This window comes from Manis javanica, chromosome 2, assembly GCF_040802235.1.
Source record: "Manis javanica isolate MJ-LG chromosome 2, MJ_LKY, whole genome shotgun sequence".
NCBI classification, from domain to species: Eukaryota; Metazoa; Chordata; class Mammalia; order Pholidota; family Manidae; genus Manis; species Manis javanica.
The window spans coordinates 64,616,056-64,640,881 of record NC_133157.1 but is presented as its reverse complement, the minus strand read 5'-3'; the positions used below and the strand labels follow the sequence as shown (position 1 = coordinate 64,640,881).

At 39.2% G+C, this 24,826-nt stretch overlaps 1 protein-coding gene across 2 annotated transcripts in view; it reads left to right on the top strand.

Annotated features, from left to right (window-relative positions):
• DMRT2 (doublesex and mab-3 related transcription factor 2) overlaps positions 1–23,637 on the top strand; it is a 702,131-nt gene extending 678,494 nt beyond the window's left edge. For both annotated transcript variants that reach the window (XR_012127744.1, XR_012127746.1), the window contains exon 8: positions 18,999–23,637. The gene's annotated coding sequence lies outside the window, so the exon portion shown is untranslated. The remainder of the gene's footprint in view (positions 1–18,998) is intronic.
• Positions 23,638–24,826: the final 1,189 nt, after the last annotated feature.

Sequence of the window (24,826 nt, the reverse complement as noted above, 5' to 3'; positions counted from 1 at the left end):
TCTGGCTTCCACAATACATGTTGTCTGTCTGGCTTCCACAATGTAAACATCTTCACCAGTAAATATGACACTAAGCAGATAAAAGATAAACCAACTCTTCCTCTTTAAATCGGATGCCTCAGCATTTCCCAAGTCACTGACTTCTAGACATCTCACAGGGGCAGCAGGCCCCTGAATTTCCATAGGGCTATTTCCTACCCTTTAACGTGTATATACTCCACAAATTTACCTTGAGTATATTCTATTTCCAGGTCCAATCAGCTTTGTTATCAATATGGTGAACCAGTATGATACCCTATGAAATGGTGACATGATCAAAGTCTCTTAAGAAGAGGTCATTTTTTTCCAAACTCTTAATGTGCTCCAAATCACCTGGGAATTTTGTTTAAATGCAGATTTTGACCCAGCAGGTCTGAAGTGGAACCTGGATTTCTGCATTCCTAACAATGTCCTTGGAAATGGTAGTAGCACTTTGAGTAAAAAGAAACAAAATTTTGTGGGAAAGCCAGAAAGATGGAGTATAGCTGAGGAAAGTCAGTGATGGTATCATGCTGTCTCTTCCAAATGAGAGCAAACTGTTTCTGGTGATCCTGTCATTGGGTATAGAGAAGAAAGATGTCAAATTAGTATGTGCACTTCAGTTCACAAGATTTATGCTGGGTGGACCCCTAATAAAGAGACCACAGCTGGAACAGTTAGAGCAGTTCAGGTCACCATCCGATTAAGTTTGTGATAATACACTTTCATTCTGCAAGAGCAGTCTATATTCTGCACAAATTAAATAAGGAGATCAAAGAGAATTAATAGAAATCAGAACCTTGCATCCTTCCAATCTTTGAAGGTGGAACTAATCTCTGCATTTCCCCCATGAAAGCTTTAATATTTTTAATTTACTATTTTGATTAAAAATATATTCCAGGTGAGTCCAGTTGGCCCTTCCTACTATCTTAGTCCTCACTGCATGAATGAAGAGTAACCAGAGTACACAATGTGTGTACTGTGCCATTTTCCAAGTATTTCTGTCCTTCTGTGCATCCAAGAGCTAGAGAAATAACTACAGAGTGAATTGTAGACCCACTGGCTTTATTGCAAATGGACTCAAGCTTAAACTTCATTTATCAACTGAACTTCTTGAGCCCCTATTCTGACTGGAACATCAGGTCCACAAAGGTTAGTGTTTGCATTAGTTTTTAAGTGGTATACTGTAGTCTCTGAAAAAGTCTGGGTATTTCTATTAATGCAATGCACCATCAATCTGATAAATAACCACTTTGGGGAAATGGTTTGAGAAAGATACATAGATTATGCTTGTGGCTATCTTGTAGGGTCCTTCTTCAAGTAGTGCATGCTTACCCTTTATTCACATTCATACAATTCTGTTGTCTATATGGTTTGGGAATCAAATGAAGAATTGTGACTTTCTCTTCTGGTGTCTGAAGTCAGATCTCCATTCACCAGGACTAGAAGGTGTTGATCCCTCATTTATGTGGAATAAGTACCTCTTTATAAGGCTGTTTATCTATTTCAGTCAAAAGGACATCACAACCTCTGCCAAAGATTTCTACAAGCTAAATCAAGCCATTCGGAATTTAGTTACAGACCTGATACTGATTACGATAAGAACATCAGTCTTACCATAGGTACTTATGCCCTGCCACTTAGTCATCTCCCACTCCTGGATGTTAATCATTTTCTGATGAAATAAAGGAATCTTTTTTAATAGCTGCATCTGTCACCATCATTCCTGGCTTGCAGAGGAAAACCACCACAAATCCTTTCAAGGATGCTAGGGCTACCAGTCATTTCTTACTACTTCAGAGAAAAGTGTGCCTTCTTAGTCCTCTGAGACTATGGTGGGAATGAGGCTGTATGCAGGAATTGATATGATAAATCAACTTTACCATTCTCATCCTCACAAGTCTTTGAATTCCTTTCTCTACCAAGAAAGTTCTAGCAATTCAAACATCACAGAATGTAGGCAAGTCATTTAAGTAACCAAGTAAATTATTAAGTACTGGCCTATTGAGATAACACATTGAATGTAAAATCTGTACTAAGTGCACCCATACTGATACATTTTAATTTCTTCCCTTGTTTTATACTTAAAATCTATTTTGCAATGAATCCTTCAGGTTCTGCCAATATAAATAGGCAAAAATCTTTCAGTGGATAAGCTACCTCTTCCAGTGTCAGGCTTTAAAACCATCTTCTGGAATCTGTAGGGATTTGTCTCCAATTATGAATCTAGAAAGAATAAATAGTAATGGAGGTAAGTCTTAAGAAGAATTGATATACACCTTGAAAGTCATCTGTTTCCAGGGAGGTCCCTCAGAGGCCTTTGGGTAAGGGAAGACTACCATTATTAGTGACGAGTGGGTAGCGAGGCCAACAATCCCAAATGCCTTCACGGCAGAGAGGAGGTCCATGCAATCAGCACTGATCTTGTGGCCGCAGACAGACAGACAGTTTGCAAACTGATATGCAGAGTTCACTTGTGCTGTGACTAAAATGCATATACTTTGAAAAAAGAATTGAATACTTAAATGCTCTAAATCCATTCAGTACTAGGCATTGTTAACTTCTGTCATTGTATTCTCTATAACATTTTAATAATCTAAAAAGTATATAACCTAAAGCAAAGAGAAAACTCTAATTATTTAGGAAGATTAATTTTGCTTGTAGATTTATTTTGTTTGTAGCTTCCTTCTATTATGTCTACAATTTGTAAATGTTACATAATATTTCTGAGAAATAACTAAAAATATTATAATAACTTCTTTCCCACCCCCCTGACAGTCCAGACCCTGACTCAATGGCCTTCATCTCAAAACTAGTAGAAAAATGTGATCTTTTCCTAGATTTACAAAGAAGAGCTCAAACTTGATATGCTTTGATGATTAGTGAAGAAATACTTTATTTTTAATATTCCAATAATATATCTTAACTACTATATTAAGAAATGCTAAAACATATAATCGTATTTGAATGTATGGAAACACATGTGGTCATACTATGGACCAGGATTCTTTCTAGGGAGGTGCAAAAAGTCATCCTTTAAGCTACTATTTAAACTATCTTAAGATTATCTTCAAAACAGAACAACATTAAAATGCATAATCCTCACCTGCATAATACTGCTCTGGAAATCACTATCTCCATTTAAGAACTGCTTCTATTTAGTAAAGATTAAAATATGTGCCAGTGTTTAATTCTAGGCACCATCAAATGTGCATGCATGTCCCAAATAAGGAGACAACTTCACTGAAGCCAGTTTTTCAGCCTATATAAAGTTTATACTGGAATGCTAATTCACTTGACATTAATGCATGTTTATTTATAAGCAACCAAAAATGATTGAAAATAAAAAGTGTCAAGTAATAAATTATGTGAAATAGACATATTGAAAAAGTGAAATGATATAAAATCACAGACAAAAAATAATCACAGCTTTTTTTCTAAATGGATGCCTGATTGCTTTTATATTCCCCCTGAAGGTTTTCCTTCAGCCTCAAAGGGTAAATTACACAAAAAGGACAAGTTTTCATTAATCTGTAGGCTGACATTTTTATAGTTAAAAGAGAAAAATGTTTAAAGAATACTAAGAGTTGGTCAGAGTGGCAAAAACAGGAGACTTGAGAGGGAAGTTGGTGTGCCATTCTTAATTTGTGTAGGCAGAGATCTGGAAATTGGATACTAAAAATGATTTTGCTAGTGAAAAGTTGCCTATAAAAATTATCAGCCCTTCAAGATGACTTTAGTGTTTCTTAAAATCATGTACATTGAGTTGATTAATTAGATCCTTGATTTAGTAATAATAACCCCTATGCCTAAACTTTAACCTGGGGTTCGAATATTTGGGAAAGGGCATTAGCCTGCGTGCAGACCTAGTTAGCTCTTCATAGACAACAAATACATTTAAATGGCTAGAGGAATCGATGCCTAAATCATGAAGAGCATGAAAATGCATATATAATAGCTGATCAGGTATCTCGAATACAGCTCATGACCATTAGTCCTAGCTATCTAAAAAATACAAGCAATCGGAAAAGACCATGCACATACTCAAACCATCTCCCTTACCATCTCCCTGTCTGCATCTGTATTACATGCCACGTGTGAGCGAGGGTGAATTGTGCACATAACCTACCTGAAACCTGCCCCTCCAGTGGGAGCTCTGGCTCCCACTTCTCACTCAAGGACATTGCTCCAGCAATTGCTCCTTCTCTCCGGCATCTTTACTTCACCCTCTCTATTGAGATCGTTTGCATGACTGTAAAATATTCTGTAATAACCCTCCCTTCTTCCCTCAAGCTTCTGCCATTTCTCTACCTCCCTTTAATGCAAAACTTCTCAGGATAGTTTACTTAACTCATTGTTTTACTTCCTCATGTCCTATTTTCTCTTAAGCTCCCTCCCACCAAGTCTTTATCTCCATCAATTCCAGACAAGGACTCTTATCAAAACAACCCAAGGCCTTTTGCTGTGAAATCCAATGGGAAGTTGTTGGGCCTCATCTATACAGCAGGTTACTCCCTCCTACAAGAGGCCCTGTCTTTACTTGCCTGCCAAAGCACCATTCTTACTGGTTGCTCTCTTGTCTGACTGGCCACACCTCTGAGTCTCCTTCTGTACCTAGACTCTGTCCTCTGGCTGGTAACATTTTATTGTCATGATTGCTAAATACTCCCAAAACTCTATCTGAGGTTTCTCCTAAGAACTCCAGACTGGTATATCCACTTCCCCACTTGGATATCCCATTGATATTTCAAACTCAGCAGGTCCAAAATGGAACTCCCCCACTTCTGTCCTGAAACCTGGGCCCCCCGCTGCACTCCCATCTCAACATGTACAGCTCTGTCCTTCCCAATTCATGGCCAGAAGCTTTGGAATCATCCTTGATTCCTTTCTTTCTCTCACACCCCCATCACCATGACATCATCAAATCTTGTTAATTATACCTTCAGAATATTTCAGAGTCCAATCACTTCTCACCTACTCACCACTGCTGACCTTATCCAAGTTACCATCATTTCCAGGACTACTGCAAACGCTTTCCAGTGGGTCTCCTTTGTCCCACCATTTCTCCTCTCCTTGGTTCTCCACACAACAGTGTGATCCTTAAAAATATTAAGTCAGATTGCAGCAGTCATTTGCATGGAACTCTTCAATAGCTACTATTTTAGAAGCAGACCTCAAGATTATTGGGAAACCTGAACCATCTCCTTTAGGCTAGGAAGGAGGATTTAACTGCCCCGCTTATATCAAGACCTCTACCGAAAATAGTGAGGAACAGCTTTTTTCCACTTAAGTCATTAAAGAGACACACAGACACATTCTTAGTCAAATGATGCATTAAAGAAGTGTTCTGAGAAGAGAGCATCAAGGGAACAGGGAGTGCAGGGCATGGGAGTGGAGGAAGCTGAGCAGAGTGTGATTTCGGGCGGGGTCACACCCTCAGCCTGATCCCTCAGAGGACATTGTTTTACCTGAGTTTGTCCCCTACAAAGCAAGGAAGCTGGAACTTCTTATGCCCCACCTGTCAGTTATTTGCTCTAGGCCATTCTTCGTGCTGCTCCTCAAGCAAGCTAAGCTACTTCCCCTTTCACCTCCCTTCTCCCTGAGATGTCTGTACCCAGATAGCTCCATGGTCTGCTCCCTCACTGCGTGTCGGTCTTTGCTCTAATATTCCCTATCACAGAGGCCTCCCCTGGCCACCCTGTCTCCCCTTCTGGCTCTCCTTATGACCATTAACATCTCCTGATATGAATAGAGATCCCATGGGCATCCCCTACTGCAGGCAGCGTTCTGTTTTATTCACTATAAAACCTCAGAGCTTAGCACAATGCCTGGCACATGGCAAGCCCTCAAACATTTGTTGAACATATGAGGGAAAATGAAGGCATTGCACAGCATCACAGGAAGATTATTGGGAAACCTGAACCATCTCCTTTAGGCTAGGAAGGAGGATTTAACTGCCCCGCTTATATCAAGACCTCTACCGAAAATAGTGAGGAACAGCTTTTTTCCACTTAAGTCATTAAAGAGACACACAGAGCATCTGACCTGCAGGTCAATGAATACTTCCCCTTGGCTCTTTGCAGTTGTGGCGGTGGGGGTGGGAAGAAACCTCTTTCAATGTTACCATTCACACAGTTCTTTTGGTGATAGTATGAAACAAAAAACAATCAAAACTCATATGGACAAGGTGTCCTGGACACCAAGAATGAGGAGCTCCCAGGACTGACATTTGTACCCAGATTAAACCTCCAAGATTCTGAAGCCAGTTGGTAGAGACTGAGATAAGACAATAGTGAAGTTGTTGTTCCCAATAAACTAAAGACTCTTTCCCACTCCCAGCAGCTAAGACTCTTCCCAGAATCATTTCCCTTCAACAGCTCCAGATAGTAAAGAAAAGCTCATCGGAGACAGTGAAATTATATTTTTTTAACATTTAGAAAGTACAGTTTGGAGTTGAAATAATGCTAAAACAAACTAATAAACTTTTGCCTTGAATAATTTACATTAGTAAGGCATCTTTGAAAGTCAAAGGGAGGATTCAGGGAGCACATGTCCACAAAATAGGGAGTTCCCTCCCACAGGAATTCAGACACCTCAAGCCACATGTTCATCTCTGTACCCAAATCCAAATCGATGCAGCAAGAAGGCCACTCATGTAGCCTTTGGGGGGCATTTCATTATGCTTTCATTTGTTTTCTACACTGAAATACTGAATGTGTTTTCCTACATAAGTGACCCCTATAAATGAGCTCTTTTCTTCCTCATATTAAGTTCCTTACAATGACATGCTGAAATTAAAGGAGAAATGGCATAATAAAGAAAATTGCAATACCAGAGCAAAAGCATGATGTCACCATTCTTCTGGTGTTTGGGTCATACAACTGCAATACCAGTATTTCGTTTAAAAGGGTGAGGTGGTGACCATCTGTGGCACTCTGCGCTTGGGGTCCCTCTGAACAGAGCCCTCGGTATCTGTCTGACATCCATCTATGCTTCGAGCTTGAGTCTCTCTAGACTCAAGTGGTAAAGGTCCTGGTTAAGAGAAAGTATAGGAGGCCCAAAGACAATGGGTATGTCTTGTGAGGGAGAGAGGAGGGGACCGAGGAGCCAGTCCAGCCCTGGGATAAAATGCACGTTCGTTTCCTAGGATTGCTGTAACAAAGGACCACATGTGGATGGCTTAAATGACAGAGATGTACTGTCTTACAGTTCTGCAGGCTAAATTCCTAAATTCAAGGTGTTGGCAGGGTGGGGTCCTCCTGAGGATGCAAGGGAGAACCTTTCCTATAATCCTCCTAGCTTCTGGTGGTTTGCTGGAAATTGTTGGCATTCACTGGCCTGTGGCAGCAAAACCCCGATCTTCACATGGGTCACTGTCTCTGTGTCCAAAATTCCCATTTTCATAAGGAAACCATTCTATTGAATTCTAACCCAACCTAATGACATCATCTTGCTTGACTATCTGTGAGGACCTTATTTCCAAAGGCGGTCACGTTCTTAAGTACTGGGCGTTAGGACTTCCACATCTTTTGGATGGACGTGACTTAATGTAGTGCAAAGGAGGGCATCAACCTCCATGGGAAGGCATGGAAATTAGACATGAGAGACGTCCTTATGCTGTTTCCTTCTTCCTTCACCCCTTTATGGCATCTTTGTCCAGGTATATATATAGTTACGGGGCTCTGCAATGAGACTGAAGTCCTGACACTGGAAGAAATGCAAATGATTCCTGAACATATTGTGCTCAACCTCATGGGAAGCCCAAGTGATGGGGATTGAAACAGTAAGATACACTGAAAGAAATATATAGGAGAGGACCATGGCCTGACTCCTTTATACAGCATTATACAAGATATACATCTTTCCTAGTTGTCCCAATTTCAAAGGGTTAGATTACCCTGCTGTGTATTTCTTTTCCCAGTTGAAAGCTTACAAGAATAATTTATCATTATTGTAAAATTTTAATGTCATATATCACTATGGACAGATATCAAGATTTAAATAGTTCATAGTCAAATTTTTTTACAGTAGAAAAGAATAAAATACACTCACAAAATTGTCCATACATAAAAATCACCTGGAATTCTAAAACCCTGTGACTCAAGCAATCCTAATTGGGATTACATGCCTGATTGAAAATAACCAGACAAAAACCCATCCCAGTGATTTCCAGGGACATCGTACATGGAGCCAGAGTAGGTAAATTTTTAGAATTAAGCCCTTTGAAAAGAGGTTTGGTTTAAAAGTCAAAATAGCTTAAATAATGCTTTCTGAAAGGAATCATCTGACGCACCTCCCTTACACCAGCTAGGAGGGAAGTCTATAAATACCCAGCAGGCTAACCCCCTAGTCTGACCAGTGAAGCTTTTAGGGTGAATGCAGGCAGTGTGGGCTTGTGTTCAGTTCCTGGCCTTTAGAGAGAAACAAATCTCAACCCTGATCTCAGTCCCTCTCTCTAGGAGCTCGGAGCTGTGACCAGGTCCCCTCCCTTCTATGAGCCCCAGTGTGCACATCTCTAAAACATACTGATGGATGCACAGCTTCTACAGTCCTGATGAGGATAAAACAGGATGACAAATGCACAGCTGTAAAAGCACTGGGACCTTGCCCAGCATACTGTGAGCTCTGAGTAAACAGTATCAGTATAAAAAGCTGGAGAGAGTGGCTCCTTCAGCTTCTTCAACTCCACACAAGAAAAACTGTGTGATGTATTAACTCCTACATTGACACGTCCTTGTACACTGCCTTTTGTGCCACTAATAAAAGGACGTGCCTTTTCTCAAATGCCAAAAGTCTCACAAAGGAAATAACGGAAAATTATACTCACATCACCTCAGCACCCTTCCCCCCAAAAGAGGACAGCTTTTCATTTACAACCACTGGACATCTTAATCCAGGAAGAATCCTTACCACATTATAGACTGATGTCTGAACAAAGCCTATTACAAATCAATACCACAGTGCATCTTCCCTAGTTGTCCCAATTTCAAAGGGTTAGATTACCCTGCTGTGTATTTCTTTTCCCAGTTCAAAGCTTACAAGAAGCTGACAAGAGAAACTGGCCCATCTAGTTCAACTGACTTTAGTGAGAAACAGCACATTCACTGGGTAAATATAAAAATGCAGCTCAGACCTCCCAAGGCCAAGGATTTCCATGCCAGTTGACATGTCAGAAAATATATACCAAAATAAATACAGACTTTTAGAAAATGTACCGGTCTTCACAATGCCCATAGGGAGTGGTGGTATCCAAAATTAAGGTGGTGCAAAGGGCAGAAATTTTAAATGAATATTAGGAAGCAGACATGAATGTTTTATGCTGTATGCATTTAAAGCCAGTGTGCTGTCTTTCTTTTATGTCTTACATATGCTCTGATTCTTTGATTTGCTTTCAAATATATAACAATGTTCCAACATCTATCAGTTCATTTATTTTTGACAGAAGGCTTTCAAGAAGTCAGAACCCTGTATTTGACTAATTTGGTTTGCATTGTAACATACCACTTTTCTGCACCTCAAAGGTGGCTTAATTTATTGTCTCCATATTATAAATATGCATTTCGAAGTGGCATTGGACTGGCTGAATTACTGGAAAGCTTGGTTTCCCAAAGGTTCACAGAATAGATCAATCAATACTAGTATGTTCTGGGCAGGTGGGTAATATAAAGACAGTAAGATGCAATCCTTGCCCTTGACAAACCAACAATTTAAGTGGGACAGAAGGTGCAGAGACTACAAAGACCAAAGGTAGTGTGTGGTCAGTATTCCTTATGTACGATAGTGGGCATGCATCCTGTGCGTTCACAGCAGAGGGAGGTGCTCCGGCTGTGCGCTGTGAGCACTGAGGGAGCAAGCGGGTGAAGGATGCACCAGTGCAGAGTGGAGGGGGAGGGAATGTCCTGGGCAAAGCCATGGAGGTGGGTATGAGCTAGATATGGGGAAAAGGGGAAACAAGTCGCCTGCTTTGGCTGCTTGGCAGACACCAGTGATGTTCTGTCCTGATGTCCTTGGTGCCCTGTTCCCACACCTGTAGGGGACAGTTTCTTACCCACAGCTTCCCACTGCACCTTCCCTTTCTGTCTGCGTCTCTGCTTGTGAGAAGGGAAGGCAGCAAGCAGGCAGCAGGTTCACTCTAAAAATATAACTGTGGGGTGGGAGCTTACCACCCCCAGAGTAAATCTCACCCCCATCCTCCCCTGTGGTGATTCTGAAGTGGGAGTCTCTCACTTTCCCAGGAAATTGCAGTGGGATTGAGCCCCAGGTGCCATGGCTGTAACCCACTCACTGACTCAGCCTTTGACTTCTAGGCCTCCTCTCCCTGTTCTCTGTGCTTCATGGGCTACCTGTACCCCAGCCCTTGCCTGAGGGTCTGCTTCTGGGGCATTGATATAAAGTCAGGTGATCTGGTCCCAGCAGTTGTGTCTGGGAGGAGCTTCTGCTATAGCTCCTTATCATCAGCACTTCAGCCATGACCAACTCCTTATAGTCCCTAAGTGTGCACAGTCTTTCGTATCAGAGGCCCTTTGCTCCTGCTCTGCCCACTGAGACAAATGGCCCCTATGCCCACCTCCAGTCTGCCTGCAGAAGTCCTTCCTATTCATCCCTTGAGATTCAGTGCAGGTATGACCTCCTCTGAAAACCCTCCTCTGCGCCCCTTTGCCAGGCCTTTGCAGAGATGGGCATGTCTCTGTCATGGCATTGATCTCATGACTTGGAAACAGGTGGTCTCCCTGTTTGCCTATGACTTAACTATGAACTCCTTAAGGGCACATTCTTTGAATCCCTAGGATCTAACCATGAGTCTAGTAAATAAGCAAATACTAGAAACATGATTTTTTGGAAATAACAGTGTCCTGCAGTAACACCCCATATGATTTCCTAGTGGGAAACTATGCATCTGAACTTTATTTTCAGAGACCTTTGTCTGACCTTATTCTCAACCTAAACTTCTCAGGCTTGGGAAGTACAGAATTTGGTTAACTTCCAAACATAAGGGAAATCTAATCCACTGAAGCCCAGCTTCATACCTTTGTTCCCTCACTCCACTAGGGCAGAAATGCAAAAAAAAAAAAAAAAGCCTAGTAACACATTTTCCCTCTCATTGTGGCAGTAGATCTTCTGGGAACTATATTTTCCTTTTTACAACAAAATTTGTCATTATAGCCTTGTTTTCAAAGTGTCCAGCTGCTTTCGTCCATATTTTAATGCTATTCACTTTTTTCTCTTCTCATCAAGTTTAATTCTTGCAGATTTTTTTCTCATCTTTCCTATCTCCAGAGTCAGAGCTTTTGTTTGTCACAAGTTACTGAATTTGCTTCCCACTAACTGCCTAAGTCAACTAAAAGCTCCATTAAAGAACAAAGCCCCCAGCAATAGCTCCAAAATCCATCCTAGCACTTTCAGCAGAATCCACATAGATCTGCTCCCTTGTCTTTGCTGACCTGTCCTGGTTTGTGCCTTAATTTTGGAATCTGTCTTTTGCTTTTCCTCTGCCTGTTCCCTTTGTTCTCTCTGCCCTTGTAGATAGGAGCCCCAGCATTCTACCCAGTCTCTCTTCTGTTCTGGCTCCACAGCAGCTGCACCCATTCAGCACCTTCCCTACCCACTACCCATGTCCACCAGATGACTCCCTTCTTTGTCTCTGGCCCTGAGCTTTCTGACAAAGTTTGAGTTCTGCCATGCAAGCTTCCTGTTTTGTGTCTGTACTTTGTGCTCTATGAATGACTCGAACTCATTTCAAGAATTAAACTCATCTTCTTTCTTTTCCAGTTTCTATTTTCTCCAAGTTTCTAGATCAAACCACCTTATTCTTCTATAACTCTTCCCTCCACTTCTTCCATAATCAGATCCAAAGTCATAAAGAATTTACCTCCAAAAGATCTACTTGTGCACAAACTGTATTCTTACTATCACTAGCATCTTTAAAGGCCCTCCTTGCCGTTATTTGGGTCTAGCACAGTAGCTTCCTGATTGGTCTTTCCACTTGAATCTGTCCTTCAATCCACTCTATCAGTACCACTCACTGAATTCGTCAGTACCACCTTTCAGCACTACGTATCGGGGGAACCCTTGATGGAGGCCTAGAAACCTTAACACTAACCGAGTAATAATCATTTTACCTCCCAGGACCTCACTGCTCCATCTTTAAAATGTAAAAAAATAGACTGATTTCTACACCTCTGTCCAGCACCACAGTTTTTTAAAATACCTTTATTGTAATATAATTTACACCCATCAGAAAGTTTATCTGCCTTAAAGTGTACAATTCAATATTTTTAAGTACATTCACAGAATTGTGCTACCATCATCATCTAATTTTACAATATTTTTATCATCTCTTTAGCAGTCATTCTCCATTTCCCCATTCCCACCTACCAGCCCTAGGGAACTACTTATCCAACTTTCTGTCTCTATAGATTTACTTGTCTGTCTCTATAGATTTCACATAAATGAAGTCAAACAATATGTGGCCTTTTCTGTCTGGATCTTTTCACTTAACATAATGCCCCAAGGTTTAGCCACATGGTAGCATGTATCAATACTGCATTTTTATGACTGAATTAGAACCTGCTTATGGATATACTACATTGTGTTTATCCATTCATCAATTGATAGATATTTGTATGTCTATTATAAATAATGCTGCTTTGACAGCTCTAAAGTGTTAGATATTATTCTCAATATCATACCAAGAGAAATAGAGGAATATTCCCTTTTTCAGTATTCTTTGCAGATAAGCTCTTAAACCATCTTTATGTGGGGATGAGCATGCTCAAAGGAGAAGTCTACTGACAAAAGTCTAAGGAGATTTCTCACCCATCAAGAGAAAAAGAAACTTGAAGAAGTTTCTATTGCTGATTTCAACTGTATAGCCATGTCTATTAAAAGCCACTTGTAAATAGCTAACTTCAGCTCTGGCATGCCACAGATTAGGCATATTTGTTTTCCAAGGGAAGATTATAAATAGAGGGGGGAGGGGGGAAAGAAACAGAATGTATTTTGCAAATGAGCCCAGATGGAAAACTAACAGATGGCCTTGCACTGTATTTTGTGTGTTCAGCCCTACATTTAAATTAAAAATTTTCATAATTATGATTAACGTCTGTAGCAACACTGGTTTTCCTGTGGTGGTATCATATATCATGTATTGGAGGTATTGAATAGAAATTTTCATGAAAAGGTTTCAGACTTTATACAAATTTTGGTACTTGCCTGCCCTACACTTAAGAAGGAAATAAAACAAAACCTCAGTCAGCAACGATGGAGAGTGCTGAGAAAACTTCAGAACAAGTGGACTTTCTATAATAAGTCTGTCTGCTGCCATCTGGCTTTTCCACCCATGTTAAAACGCAAAGCAAGTCATTGCATACAGAGGGGGAAATAAAGGACCTTTATTTGTGTGGCTTTTTTTTTTTTTAGATTCTGGTGTGAAGAGTTTTTTCTTCGATCATCCAAATTTTCTGATTTCCATCAATATAAGCACTACCTGTATTTCCCAGTGGCCGATGCCTCATCTTGCCTGCCTTCCAGCCCCCTTGCCTTCCTCCTTTCCCCCTTTCCCTGAGTGATGCTGGGTCTCATTATTTTTTTCCCACTCTTCTTAGAAGTGGGCAGCATTGAGGAGAATCCATGAAATGTCTGTTCAGCTAGAATCATGACTTTGGAGCCTGCCTAATGAGACTGTGAAGCCTGATTCATTCTTTGGTTTTTTACTGAAGTATCACTGATATACAATCTCATATTGGTTTCAGATATACAGCACAGTTCAACAGTTACCCATATTATTGAATCCTCACCCCATCTAGTGCACTTATGGTCTGTCAACATAGAAAGCTGTTCCAGAGTCACCGATTATACTCCATAGGCCCTTCTGCCAGGTGGGTGGATTCTGTGCAGTGCAGTTGACGTCCATTCACCAACTCAGATTCTGAGTGTAAAATGGGGTGGTCTCACTACTCTTCAAAATGCATTTGATCTCTTCTGCTGCTTTGTGCTTTGCCCTGCTGCTCTGCTCTGGGTGGTAGCCAAGCGGCCTCCTTTTCAGTGGTTCCTTAGTCTTGCCTCCTGCTCCTTTAACAGTCTCCCCATTGTCTGGGATTTTCACCTCCATCACTATAACACAACTGTGCCCATTTTTGAAATGCCATTATGTCTCAAGGTTGGCATTTTATCTCTAGCAGGGTTCTTTCTCCCCAGATATAATATTTCTCTCCAAATATAAGAGATATCCCCCACAATTCTGCCACTTGGCTCTAACACAACACCTCCTCCAGGTGCCACCTCTCTCGGCCAGGCTTCGCTTCAGTGGAAAGACCTTGACTTGGCAACAGATTGAATGCACCGTGCTGGGAACCCCACCGACCCCAGTGAGTCTGCACTGAGATGGGGGATTTTACTTTACTGATATCCCAAAGCTGCCGCATTTTAGGGAAGACATCAAAGACTATTGACAAATGTTCTTTTTTCACAGGGCGATGAGACCCAAGGTTTACTGTGGAAACAACAGTTTATTCATATTAACAACATCCATTGAGTCTGGGAAGTGGAACTGAAGAAACTTTATTTTAGATGACTTTAGCTTTTCAAGAAGTTGTGCATAGTGGGGGTGGGGCAGGGGAGAAAACTAAGTTCTCATATTCTAGCACTTACATTGTTGCTTTCTGGCTTTGTATTCAAAACATTACTCTCTAAGTTTACTAGAAAGAAAAGGAGGTATGGTGGAGGGAAGCACGTGGACAAAATGAACAAGTGCTTTAGGATATTTAACTTATAATTTGGAAAAGCTAAGTTAAGAGTTTTTACAAAAATCTCATTTTAGGTTCTCAGATCTGAGAGAGAATCTGAAAAGGATAAACGAGAGAGATAAAACAACAGCAGCCCATTTTATAAGTCAACGCAGCAGCTATGTTCTATGAATACTTTAAATTATCATATATGCCCATACGTTGGAGAACGAACATATTTGATGCCAAAAAAGAAGTCTTGGAAGAGCTGCTGAGCATTTAGCAATATCACTAATTATTTGTGTAACGTTCGGCAAACAGTCAAAACCAGAATTTTTTTTTTCTGGTAAACATATTTTTACACATTTGTCTTCCCTGCAAAAATAACCACTTGATATGCATATATTTTCACTTGCACATGTTTGCATTGCTGAGGCATAAACCAATTCTCCCTTAAAAGGTTCGTTCCAAAGTTATTAGCTAATTCATAAGCCCAGCAAACCTGGGGGCCCACAAGCATATGCTTTGCACTGAAACACCAGTTTAGTAATCAGATGAGGACCAATCTAATACAAGCTTTCAAGGCAGGTGAGTTTGACTGTAAATCATGGTTCTGTACATAGGTTTGTATTTTCTATTCTTAATTACATCAGTGAAAAATCTCCATTTGTTTATGGTTGCCTAATATATCCAGTGGGCTATTTGCATTCCCAGAGGCACCTTTCCATGGTGTGCACTTCTCTGAGAAAAAAAAATTAACTAATTCTGCCATTGATTTGAATATTAAGTGCATAAAGAGGTAGAAGTAAATACTCTTCCATTCAGCAAATACTTACGGAGCACCTGTGCGAAGTGTTGATAGAGATACACAGGTAATCCATTTCACCTCAGCTCATTAAAGCTCAATGTCCTCATCTATAAAATGGGAGTAATAGAAAAAAAAAGAAGCATTTGTTTGAAGTTCTATATGAGTAAGTAGAGTAGTGGTAGAAAATTGTAATCCAGTACTTTTCTTTTTCTTTGCCAGCACCACTGAATTACAGATAAATTGTGTGACAGGAACACAAACAGAAGGCAAATGCTTTTATATTCAAGTTACCTATTTGTTTTCACTTCTGTCAAGCCTATGTTATCTAAGAAAGGATTTATGATATCAATGGCAGTCAGAAGTGTGTGTGGCGTACAAGCAATATGAACATGGGGTGTGCCTTTTACTTGGGAGATGTTATGCGTACGTCCTGTGATAACAAAGACAGCACGGGACGGATAGCTCTAATCAAGTTTAAGAAAATTAAAGCAAAGATCTTCAGATTGTTTCTAGGTGACTCAGTGGACTTCCTCAGGTAGATAAGAAAGCAAGGAATACCGGCCGATGATTCATCTGGAATTGAAAAAGCTACATCTGACTGTAGCCTCCTGAGAATCCTGTCTATAAAATGGAAATCTGTGTGTCTTACCTACCACACAGTGTCTTTATGAAGGTACAAACCCACAATATATGTGAAAATGCTTTGGAAATGCCAAACTGCCAGGTCTTTTTATTTCCTCTTAATCTGAGTTTAGGGGATAAGAAACAAGGTGCTGAAGGACCTCAATATACTTCCTCCCTTCAAGGAACAGCAATAAATAAGTAAGCCAAGAGGCATCTTGGGCTCCACCTAATTTAGACATTTACACCCTCATGACCCAGGATGTTGCCTCCCCACGGCCATCTGAGCACTGGGGATTATGTGCAGTGGCAAGATCGGAGCTGGGGGCAGCCTGTCAGTGACAGAATGAGGAAGTAGAAGTAAGGCTTCTGAGTCACCTTCAGAAAAATCACCTTCTCAGTGCAAACCTCCAGTTCTCATCCACATCATGGAGAGGCCGGGTCAGCTGCTCTCTGCGACTTCTGACTCTGATACTCCCTAAGTCAGAGAGCAAGTGAGCTCTCCTCTGTGTGCCTGGTGGAGAGTGATGACATCAGTGGTATGGTAGGGACCCTCCCTTCAGTGTCATGAGGAGTGAGTGTCAGAAGGTTCTGCTAACACAAGGCAGTCAGGACCTCTGCTTCACCACCTGAGGGTGGCCTTATGCAGTAACTGCCAAGGCCAGAGAGGCTTGTTCTGAAAAGCCAGAACTTCGACAGGCTCGGCTGATTGGCTAAGAAGCTGCCATTCTTAGTCCCTCATCAGTGTCCCTAGTTTCTTTCACATGAACTACAAAGGCGTGATTTCCCCAGGTAACCCCAGCCACTGCAGTGGCAGAGAATCATATTTGCAATGGCCTTTCAAGAATGTTTCAAATTAGAAATGACCACAATTTATGGCAGAAGCCACAGGCAATCAAACTTCTGCATTTAAGAACCTCACTTGAGAAAAGCCAGGAAATGCTTCCTTGTGCTCCTTCTCCCATGCTTTCTCTCATCTGTCCATATCCTTCTCACTCTTATTTACCATTCATTAGCAATTTAAGTAATTGCTTCATTAATGTTCTTTCTAGAGCCATTTGCTGTTTAAATAGTGGTCATTTAGCAATTGCTGACTGGCTGGAAAGCTGGGTTGTTTTTGGAAAATGCCCTCTAAAGAGGCTTTCTCTGGCCAGGGTATAGTCATGACTAAAAATGTAAGTTCTAAATCAAGCTGAAGAGGAAGATGTGGATTTAAAAAAAACCTGCTCTTTTTAAGAACCAAGAGGTTAAGTAATTTACCCATGATCTCAATAAGTGACAGGGTTGAAATTTCAAACAGCCTCACTGCTACCAAAGCCTGTGTTTTTCCAGGACCCCCCACCATTGCTAGGGGTAAAAATTATTCAGAAGTTTCCTTCTGCCTGCAGGGTCCCGACAGGCACTGCAACCTCCTGGGTTTTAGTTCTGGGAAAGCTCTCAAGACTGAATCAGTGTAGCAGTAACTGAAACATAGGTCCTGACCTGCTGGCCTCAGCATCTTTATGTGCCTGCATTCTGTAGTCATTCCATTATGTGGCCCTGACTTAACATTTTTATACATTTTACATTTAGGATAAGTTGATTTCCTAGGAAATCATGATACAGAGGCTTCACCACAATATCGTGAGTTTGGTGCACTTAAAGCTTGGGGGCTGTTGCAGTGACTGTGTACGTTTCTTTTTTATTGTCTAAGAGACTTACTTCCTGGACAGTCTTGGCAATAGCAAGCAGAAGCCTCTCCAGAGCACAGGACCTGGAGATGCTTGGTAATAATAGCCCTGTGAGTAAGGAGGTGCAGGGAAATTTGGGTTTCTCAAGATTTGAATGGCCTGGTGTCCACTGGTAGCTAACATTCACTAGAACAGGTTCTATGTGACAGGACTTGTAATGCATCTCAGGCATTTTGGAAGCTTCCCTGTGCCATTGTATTTGCCAGAGGTTGCTCTATGTAGAGAGTATAAATCCCAAGTAACTAACACAGGCATGTGGCAACTATCTCAATTCTTTACATTTTAAGAACAAACTGACCTATTCCATTCTCATGTGCTGGGTCTGTGAGAAACTTTAGCCTCATGCCCAGATGGGGAGCCAAAGCCTTGCAGAAGAGAAGTGGAATGTCCTGGTTTATTGTGTCCTTGGTTTGCTCTGCTTATGGTTTTGAGCCATGCACCCCAGACACATGTGGCCCCTTCAGATTGACAGGTTTCTGTGGCTTCCTGGCCATGTTTGCACTAGGCTGAGAGACTTAAATCTGAAAATTCGTGTTCCAATCCTGGAAATTTTGTTCAAATAGTGTCTTTAATGATACCCTTTCCTCTGTGTTTTCTATATTCTCTTCTGAAACTGTAACTTATTAGACCTCCTAATCTGGTCCTCTGATATTTTTATTACTTTATCTACTAATTTTTTATCCTAACATCTTTTCAGGCTTTTAGCTGAGTTTTTCATTTCTGCTATAATTTTGTATTACTTGTTAGAAATGAGATTTGTTCTCTGAGCATTTATTTTTTATAGCATTCTGTTCTCTTTTTGTGGTTGTAATATTTTCTATTTCTGAGGTTTTTAAGGTTATTAAGTTTTCTTCTCATTTCAGAGTCTGTTTATTCCGTATTGTCTTTTGCTACTTGTTTTGTTGGCTTATGTTAGAGGCTTTCCTCTGAATTTTCGTGATCTCTGATTGTCTCCCTATATGATAGTGAGAAACTGAAAGTCACTGGGATTGCAGAAATTTAGTGTGGATTTGTGGATTGAGTTCCAAAGGTAACCTAACTGGGCTGCTGTATTGAGGAATGATTAATGTCACATCATTTCTCTTGGATCCTTTTTAGACCCTCCAGAGAGAACACTTTGAGTATCCTGCCTGAAGATAAAAGTCCTGGTGCAAGAATTCTGGAATTCCTGGTAAAGGAAGATGGCTGGGTATCTCGACATCTTGTATGTACATGTTCATTCAGTTTTCTGTTTTCATATGGAACAAGTATTATTGAGGATGAGGGGAATCAAACCTTCATACATTGCTTATGGGAATTTAATTGCCAAAACTTTTGGGTTTTCCCTTGGTGGTATGGCTTAATAATTCTGATACCACTATACATGTATACTGAAATTGAAAAATTTAGTAAATGTATGGCAGCCAAGTTTCTCCCTGTTAGAGTGGTAACCCACAATAAGGAAGTGAGGAGGTTAGATCCATGTGATAATGGGTTAGAAGTGGAGACACTGGTGTGCACTAATGTTTAGCTTAATATAGTTACAGATGGTTACATATGATAATATTTATAGAAGAGTATACACAGGTTAGTAAATGCACATATAGTCCTTGATCTGTGAGTTGAGAGACCCTAGAAGCAAAAATTCCCTAATAGTAGCAAGTAAATCTAGCACCCAAATCTTGGTGTGTAATACCTTCAATAAAAGGAACTAAGGCTCTTTGGAGAAATGGTTGATTCGTGGCCTAAAGTAGGAAACATGGAATGAGACTGAAAACCTTATAGTGACAGAAAGTGAGGAAGTTCTTAAAAAAAATAAACAAAATAAAAACCAAAAACCTACATTGATGATATTTTGCCAAAGGGACACAAGACAACTCAGTCCAACTGGCCAAAATGGAAAAATTACATTTTTTATGCACAAATCTCAGTGTAAAACTCAATGCATTTTGACATGTCCTTATACTCATTTGACCATCACCCAGATGAAGATATCAAACATTCTCACTGTTTTCCCCCTTTCACCTATTTCACCTATCTCCCCATCCCCCATCCTTATGGCAACCAGCAGTCTGTTCTCTGTGCCTATGAGTCTATTTCTGGTTAGTTTGTTCATTTGTTTTGTTTTTTAGATTCCACATACAAGTGAAATGACCTGGCATTTCTCTTTCTCTGTCTGATTTATTTCACTTACACTAATAACCTCTAGGTCAATTCATCTTTTGCAAATGCCAAGATTTCATTATTTTTTATGGATGAGTAATATTCCACTATATATATGTACCACTATGCTTCTATCCCTTCATCTATCAGTGGACATTTAGGTTGTTTCCATATTTTTGATATTATAAATAATACTTCAATAAACATAGTAGTATATATAATAAACATATCTTTTCAAATTAGTGATTTTGTTTTCTTTGAGTTAAATTCCCAGTGGCAGAATTGATGGGTCATATACGGTAGTTTGGTTCCTATGGAATTGCTGGGTCATATTCTATCTTTAGCTTTTTGAGAAAACTCCATACTTCTTTGCACAGTGGCTGTACCAATTGACAATCTCACCAGCAGTGTATGAGGGTTCCCTTTTCTCCACTTGTTCATTCTTGTCTTTAGGATAGTGGCCATACTGACTGGTGTGAGGTGACGTCTCACTGTGGTTTTGATTTGCATTTCCCTGATGATTAATGACGTTGAGCATCTTTTCATGTGTCTGTTGGCCGTCTGTATGTCTTTTTTGGAAAAATGTCTATTCAGATCCTCTGCCCATTTTTTAATTGAATTATTTGTTTGGTGTTGAGTTGTATAAATTCTTTATATATTTTGGATATCAACCCCTTATTGGATATATGATTTGCAAATATATTCTCCCATACAGTAGATTGCCTTTTCATTTTGTTGTAGTTTCCTTTGTTGTGATGAAGCTTTTAGTTTCATGTATTCCCATTTGTTTATTTTTGCCTTTGTTTCTCTCACATGGGAAGAAACATCTAGAAAAAAATTACTAATGCCAGTGTTCAAGAGTGTATTGCCTATCTCTTCTAGGAGTTTTATGGTTTCAGGTCTTATATTTAGTTCTTTAATCAATTTTGAGTTTATTTTTGTGTGTGATGTAAGACAGTGGTCCATTTTAATTCTTTTGCCTCTACCTGCCCAGTTTTCCCAGCAGCATTTATTAAATAATCTGTCTTCCCCCCATTGCATATTATTGCTTCCTTTGTCATATATTAATTGACCATATAGGCATGGGTTTATTTCTGCATTCTTTATTCTGTCCCATTGGTCTATGTATCTGTTCTTGTGCTAATACCATACCATTTTGATTACTGTCATTTTTTAGTATAGTTTGAAGTCAGGGCCATGATACCCCCCAGTTTTGTTCTTCTTTCTCAAGATTGATATAGCTATTCAGGGTCTTTTGTGGTTCCATACAAGTTTTAGGATTGCACTGAATCCATAGATTGTTTTGGGCAGTCAAAACTGGAATAATTTGAGCAACAAAATAAATAAATTAGTATTGGACTATAATCCAAAGTATAAAATAATTATCCCTTTGTACAAATAGATATAAATAAATTCTGGAATAAATACATAAATGAGGCAGCAGAGAGAACTCTCCCATGCAGAAGAATTTCAAAGTAATTTATGTAGATACTCCATCCTCAAAAAGGGGGAACCATAACTCCACACTCCTCAAGAATAGATGGTACATTATGATTTCCTTCTGAAGAGTGCAGTATGGAAAGAGGGGAGAAAGTATAACTTTACAGAGGAGAAACCTGTTATATACTATCTTAGCTAAGTGATTAAGGTCAATGTCAACAGTGATAAATCAGGTTGATTATATATATCCTTGTTATATTGTGATGAAAATGTCATTTTAATTCTGGTTATATTCCCAAAAACCTAAAACTTCAATCTAGTCAGGAGACAGACGTCATACAAATTCTAGTACAGGGGCATCCTACAAAATACTTGAGCAGTACTCATCAAAACTGTCAGGTTCATCAAAATAAAGAAATTATGAGAAACTGTCACACCAAAAAGGAGCCTAAGGTGACATGACAATTAAATGTGATGTGTTGCACTGGATGGGATTCTGGACTAGAAAACAACATCAGCTTAATAGTAAGGCAATCTGGATAAACTATGAACTTTAGCTAACAACAACATTTCAGTATTGGTTCATTAATTATAATAAATATACCTTACTAATGTGATAATCATAGAGGAAACCACATGAAGAGTTCCATATGGGAGCTCTTGGTTTATCTTCCCAAACTTTCTGTAAATCCATAACAGTCTAAAAAAAAGTCTCTTTGGCTTAAATGTAAATATGGAAATAAGTATCAATCATGCCCCTCTAAATATTTCAGAAAATAGTTTGTCTTCTGCATCTCCAAAGTAATTTGCTCACGCACTTTAACTTTCAATTGCCTGACAATGCAGTCATCCTCTTCCTTACTCTTTTAATGACAGATTAGAATGTAATTATCTATTACCTTTACTACATTGTCAAAGCCAATAGCAGAAAACTTAACAAAGCTATCTCAGGAAACCAACCCCAGTGCAGCTATGCTTCCTCCTATTAAAAATGAAAACTCTATACTACAGTGAAAGGAGAAGCTAAGTACTTTTTCTAGATATCAGCTCCATATTATAGCAATATAAATACCTGTATTCTTTGTAAAATTATTAAGAATTAAACCAAAAATAACTTTAAATCCATTTTTAAATTGACCTTAGAATCTTAGCACTATATTCTTTATTTCTATAATGAATCCTTTCAAGTGAGGAAATTCAATAGGAGAAAATATCTGATTATAGCTCACTAGGGGCAAGTAATCGTAAGTAATTCTCCAATTAAAATTATATCAATAATAGTTCTATTAACTAATTTATAATGTTTACTAACTGCAAATCACGTAAAAAGTGTATACATTTCTAATAAGCATCTATTAGACATAACTTAATTTTTCCCTTCCCTCATATCTCAAGTAGGTACTTATTTTTTAAATATCTTGTAAATCTGGAGCTCAGAAGAGAGACCAAGCTAGAGGCAAATGTAGTGGTCTTCTCCCTACAGGTGGCAGTTACAGCAAGGAGAGTAGATGATCTCTTTCACTACAAGTCCCCAGAAAAGAAGAGAGGAAGGAATGGTAAGGGACAGGAAGGGACCAAAAGTAATGCTGCAGAGTAAATTGTCCACAAACCCAGTAGCAAACAATATTTATTTTCATAGTCATGGACCTTCAGGTTGACTGATGGTTGACACATACAGAGTGTTCTGAGGCCCAGGCTGAGGAACAGAAGCTACCCAGAAGAACCTGTTCTCAAGGCAATTAAATATTAGCAGGCAAGCCTAACTCGGCAAACACGTTTAAACTTCTGTTTGTGTTAAATCCATTAATCATCACAGTGACTAAAGCATGGCTAAGCTCAAAATCGAGGGGTATAGAAACATAGTCAGTCTCTAATGAGAGTCCCTACAAAGTTGCATTATACCAGATGAAGATATGGGGAGAAGTGAAGAACTGCAAAAGGGAAGATGAAGGACCAATGACAGAGTATCAAGAATGTCTATATTTAAGGAGTAGGTAAACTAAGACAATTCAGTAAGGGAAACTAAAAGTTAACTAGCGTAAGTCGGGGCAAATTCATACCAAGAGCTATGTTCTAGATTATTATGTCACAATATTTGGGCATCTGTCAAGTTGTCTACAACCAATCTGAAAAATTTCAGAGAAAAATAAATCAAGAGAACAATTTTATTCACATAATTTTTCACAAATTTGAAATAGTCAATTATAGTTTTTCCATAACATCCTAGTGTGCTTTGAAATGTCATTGCTTTCTTAACAGGTGATATTCACCTTGGCTAGAGTAATTTTTCCCTGTCAATTATTTTCTTTCTTAAATGAGATTTATTAAAATATTTATATAAAATAAAATTCACTAATTTTAAATATGAAGTTAGATTAGTTTTGACAATGTAGAGTCATATAACACCATTGCTACTACCAAGTTATAAAACATTTGTACCACTCCTAATAGTTCCATTGTACTCCTTTGCCATCAATTCTCTCCCTACTTCCCAGGCTCTGAGAACTATTGATTGACTATCACTATGGCTTCATCTTTTCTAGAACTTCATATAAATGGAGTCATATAGTCTTTTGGGCCTTAATTAATTAACAACTAGTAATAATAATAAATTAACAGCATAAATATTTTGTGAGTCATCCATAGCCACATGTATCAGTTATTTGTTCTCTTTGCTTGCTGAGTAGTACTCCATTATATAGATGTACTTCTATTTACCAGTTTATGGATTTTAAGACTGTCTTCATTCTGAGAGTATTATTAATAAAGCTCCTAGTAACCTGGCTCTGAAGTCCATGCTCTTAACCACTAAGGTGAAACCACCTCAATAAGGTTTCCATGTACACTATGTACACATCTTTGTATGAACACATATTTTTATTGCTCTTTGGTAAATATCTGGAAGTGTTTTATTATTGAGCTGTGTGGGCGTATGCTTTATTAGAAATTGCCCACCTGTTTTCCAAAGTGATTTTTTATTTTCCATTTCCACCAGGAATGAAAATTCCAGTTGTTCCATATTCCTAACACATGTCATTGTGTGTCCATTTAATTTTAGCCATAATAGCAGGTGTGTAGAGCATTCTTATTATGGTTTTTATTTGTATTTCCCTAAGGACTAATGAAGTTCAACACCATTTCATGTGCTTATTTGCCATTTAAATATCTTTATTTGAAGTGTCTTTTCAAATATAGTGCTCACTTTTTAATTGGTTGTTTCCCTTGTTGTTTTTGAGCAGTAAGTATCCTTTATATAGTTTGGATGCAAGTTATTATCAGACATATGTTTTGCACGTATTTTTCTCCCAGTTTGTGGCTTGCCTTTTAATTTTCTTAATAGTATC